Source organism: Berghia stephanieae, chromosome 8 (assembly GCF_034508935.2).
Source record: "Berghia stephanieae isolate SIO BIC M18660-M18661 chromosome 8, UCSD_Bste_1.3, whole genome shotgun sequence".
Lineage (NCBI taxonomy): Eukaryota > Metazoa > Mollusca > Gastropoda > Nudibranchia > Aeolidiidae > Berghia > Berghia stephanieae.
In genome coordinates, this window is record NC_088367.1 from 21,744,428 (window position 1) to 21,749,705 (window position 5,278).

Here is a 5,278-nt window from a genome sequence, read left to right on the forward strand (position 1 = left end):
CCTCTAGTTTTGTATTCCGCCATTAGACTTGGAGATATTCTGTGTTAAGAGGTCAATGCGCAATTATTACATAATCATTGAGTAAGAGCGAGAGGCGATGAATAAACAAATACCCCTCATTTATCTAGATTTGAACTAGTTTTGCAATCATCTCTTAACAATTTCGCTCTCTCTCTCTCTCTCTCTCTCTCTCTCTCTCTCTCTCTCTCTCTCTCTCTCTCTCTCTTTCTCTCTTTCGTTTATCTCATTCTCTTTCTATCCCTCTCGTTCTTTGTCTTTCTATCTATATCTATCTATCTATCTATCTATCTATCTATCTATCTATCTATCTATCTATCTATCAATCTATATATCTATCTATCTGTCTGTCAATCTATCTATCTATCTACCTATCCATGTATCTCAATCGGTTTTTTTTTCTTTTTGCCTTCATTATCCAACTATCTGTCTAGATATCTTTCTGTTTATCTACCTACGTACATATCTATCTACCTATCTACCTATCTTTGTATTTATGTCTCAATCTATCTACAAATTTATTTACCCATCTCTCTCTCTCTCTCTCTCTCTCTCTCTCTCTCTCTCTCTCTCTTACTCTCTCACTCTTTCTCTCTCTCTTTCTCTCTTTCTTTCTCTCTTGTTCTCTACCCTCTCTCTCTCTCTCTCTCTCTCTCTCTCTCTCTCTCTCTCTCTCTCTCTCTCTCTCTCGGCACAATTTGATTTTCAAACAATCCCCTTTATTAACCCTAGAGTCATAAGATTTACATAAGATTTAATAGCACAACAACTTAAGACAAACACGACACACCAAAAACACTAATCTACAACTCCCTTGACAACTCCACGAATGGACGGTCTACGTATTTCCTATGAATTGTATTACAGCTGGACTCTTGACTAAACACAATTTTACATTTTGACGAGAAAATCAAATTTTTACCCGAAATATATCTATCTAGATATATCGATTACAACAACACCCAACTTATCAAACAGAGTTAAATCTGAAAATTTCCCTAGAACCGACGTATATAGGGGCAGCGTTGCTTAGCGGTACGGTCTTTGCTCCGTATCTGAAAGGTTCACTGCGCTGTACTGCGGCTGACGCCTGGGTTATTCCCTTGGAATAGACCCTAAAGACAAATTTCCCCTTTGAGATGAATAAGTAATTTATTTATTTTTTTTTAGTTTTTTTTTTAATTATTATTATTTATTCATACATCGCCTAGAACTTATTTGAAATCTAAGCTTTGAGGCGTTTTGACACGTTGGGAATAATTTATTATTTAAAGTAAAACTTTTCTGGCCAAATGAAAAAATAGTGTTTTTGTCAGTGTACGTGAGTATCATACTGTTGTTTTACCCTGAAGAAAAAAATGCGTATTTAAAATTTTGGCCGGAAAACTGATCCTTCAATAAATTAATATCCATCGATGAAAATCACCGTCGTCTTGGCAAAAGCTCTTCAACCTAGGACTTCAACGAAGTCACAGATTTGAGAATTTTTGTCAGGACGAGGGTCAGTTTATTTCGATCGATATTTGAAGGACGGGTTTTCTGGCCAAAATGTTAAATACGTGTGTTCCTAGAGAGTACGCCAGTATAGATTTTTTTGCCATTACGTGATGGGTGAGGATACAGACGATGGATGTCTGATGTAGACATAGACTACAGCGATTACATTATTTATGAAAATTGTATTTTACAATTTCTTCATTCATTTGTTTTCGGGGTGTTAGCTCTTTTTTGTTGTTTCGTTTTTATTTTATTTTTTTGGGGGGGGGGGCGGGGGGGGGGGGGGGCATTTTTTGATGTTGTCCCTTTCCTTGATCTTGATTTGTTTTTGTTTTGTTTTTGTTTTTTGGGTTTTTTTTTTTTTTTGGTTTTTTTTTTTGTTGTTGTTGTTGTTTCGTTTTGTTTCTGTTCGGGTTTTATTGGGGGGGGAGGGAGTATTTGGATTATGTGTTGTTTTTTTTTTTTTTTTTTTTGTTTTGTTTTTTTTAGTTGTTTTTTTTTTTTTTTTTTTTTGATGGTTTTTTTTTTTTGGGGGGGGGGGGGGTAGGGGAATTAAGGGATAATGTTTTATTAATATCGTTCTTCTTGTCGTTTTGTATCGTTATTGTTGTTGTCGTCGCTGCTGTTATTGTTACGGTGGATGGTGGAAGACTCGATGGGTGTAACGACAGAGAAAAGGCGAGGGAGAGAGGATATTATAAATTCTTTAATCATTTTATCCTTCATGGGTTTTTTTAGAGGCTCGATGTCTGCATGTATAAATCAAATTACATAATTAAAGATGCACGGTAATGTCAAAAATGTGCATATCCATACGCGAGAGTGGTGAATGTGGATTTTCATGAACTTATGAATGTCTGAACGGTTTTGTTTTGTTTTTTGTTTGTTTGTTTTTTTTTTGGGGGGGAGGTAAAATTCGAGACAAAAAGACATTAACATTTATCTATTTTGGAAAACCCTGGAAGTAATTTGTTTTCATAATTCTGGGTTGAATAAAAAAAATATGAAAAATGATTAAATTTTGAGGATCTGTCATAAAACTGAATGTCGGGAAAATCTTCTCCAAAGGGTCAAAAAGTGTGGGCAAAATTGATGTTTTGCCAAACTGTTTCGACACTATGATAAAGCTTTTCTCATGCTCTTTTAGTGTCGGATATTTTCCGGTTTCTATTTTTGTGTGTGTTGAACCCGTGACATCAAGAAGTCGGAGAGAAGTGGTTCTGTAAACTAAAATTTGAAGCACCTTTTTTTTCTTTTTTTTTTTTTTTTTGGGGGGGGGGGGGTCGTGGTTAGTTTAGTGCATACGGTAGAGTCACGATCTCCCTCGACCAGGCGGAGTTGTTGTATCAGTAGGTAGCGGGTTCAAGCCCCCATCCCCCATTTTTATTCTCTGTTGTCTTCTTGCCCTGTCCTACTCAGTCCCTTTCTCGTCACTAAATGATACGGTGCCGAGGCGTTGGGTCATATATCAAATTTACATCTTTATGAAAAACTGACCAGGGGGGTAATCCCCAAATTCTTGCCACCCCCACCCTATGTTCTATGTTCATTGTGATTGGTGGAAGCCCTATCAGCTAGTTATAGCAGTTACAACATTTGCTGATACGAATGTTAAGAGCTCCCCATTGATCGGGACGTTTCTTATGGTTTTATAAGATTAGTCCCCTTCAAATTAGATTCATTTCATTTTCTCAGAAGGAACCCGAAAATTCTAAAAATAGAACGGTTGTTCACGATAATATATCCAATATTATTCAGGCTGTTGATTTTTAGCATTGATCTATATATAGAAATATCATATTCCAGCCTACTTTGTCAGAATCAGGTTAGTCGTCATAGTTATTAGAGGAATGCCTTTATCACTGTTTTAGTCCTTTTGTTGTGTCCATTACAGTGAGTACAACAGGGAACAAAACTGTGATGTCAGAAACTGGCCCCAATCTCATTGGATTCAATAGTCTGATGTCACGTCGCCCAGCAACGGCAGCCATCGTCGTTCTAAAAAAAGCAAATCGGTACTATTTATTCTTCATGCTGGCTAGAACTTTTCATATGTCTTGTGATCAGAATGTGTAAAAGTCAAAACATGATCAGATTTATAATGGGGTTTTTTTTTTCCTCTGGATACGCTTTTATGCTCGTCGGAGTAATATTTCATAAGGGCGTCCGCCATTGTTCCGATAGTTTAGAGCCAGTTACTAAGTTACCATGCGTCATTACGAGGGAAGTGACGTTACGACTGTTGAAGCCTATTGGAAGTGTAAATCCAATCATAAGAAGGAATTGGATACATACCTTGTGTAAATTCTCTTCTTGTTTCAAAGTGATGGAATCTTATTTTCTAGTCTAAATGTATGTGCGGCTATGTGATCTAGTGGTATGACATATGCTTTCGGATCGGAAAGTCCTGGGTTCGAGCCTCGCGCTCGGATAATAGTTGAGTCCTTGGAAAAGGCTCTTTACCCACATTCTCTCACCGTACTCAGGTGTAAAATGAGAACCTGGCCGTAACAGCGTTGTCTTTGTCCGAAAAATTGTAATATCGCCTAACAGGCATCATGTCCCGTCCTACATGTTAAATGTTGCTGTTGACCAGGGACCCCTTGTAAAGCGCTTTGAGCACATTTAATGGATATTGTGGTAATAAAGTCAAGAGATACTGAGCGTGGCCAATGACCATTTTGGTGGCATTTACTGCAAAGCACTAACATCAAAGAATGGACAGTAATGACACTGTATGAAATGACAGAGAAAGCCAGTGACCGAGATGTGGCGTTGCGCGATGTTGTGAAGGCTGCATCCCGCAAGTTCCATCCGGTCATGGAATGAGTGAGTACACAACAATCCACTGAAATACACTCAAGAAATAAACACATCATGAACTTAATAAAAATAATACAAAAAGAAGTAAAGATTCCTACAATAGCTGGGTAGTATTATAATTCCCGTCACCAATACGAGAGAGAGACCAAAAATGCGTGTGATCAGTTAGACTGAATGATTCCAAGTGATCGGTAATGGAGGGTTCATCACTCATATGAATTCACAATTCGACCAATTGTGTTGTAGAATGAGTGAGTGACCGACTTAAGAGTTTTGACCTTGAAAGTACTAGCTACTGCAACTGACAGATAACTCCATTTTGACCCAGTACTAAGAAGTATACTTCGCTATAGATAGTATAAGATGACGTCACTCAGGCCTTTTTTATTGTTTTTGCCATACGCGTTTGTGAAAAGTTCTCACTAAACTGTAAATTTAAACCCGACTATAAAAGTCATGGTTTACACAGAGTTTGGGGTTTGTCCGTTATACTTCCGGATGGCAATGTTGTGAACTCCTTGCCAAGCGCATTCTATCTATAGGCATGTATAATATTATGGTTAGAATAATATTTTTAGATGACATGTAACAGAGTCAATTTCACTGGAAATTGGTTTCATGTGATTTGCTGGGGATACATTTTCCCCATTGTGTAACGTTTTTTAGCCGTGAGAGTAGTCTACTAAATATAACATTAATATAATTTTTTCCCCTCTACTGTCTCTCATAAGATTGTGGCTTGTGGTCCGCTTTTAGGCCCCTGTCTCTATCCTACTTTGGGTGGAAAAAAAGTTGATTCTGATGAAAAGAATAATCCTTACATTATTTCACCAAAATACTCTGGCGTGAAATGAGAGCGTCACTGATGAAGACAGTTGATAAAAATACATTGAAGAAACTTTACATGCCTTTTTTTTCTCACCGACGCCTACTGTTTACA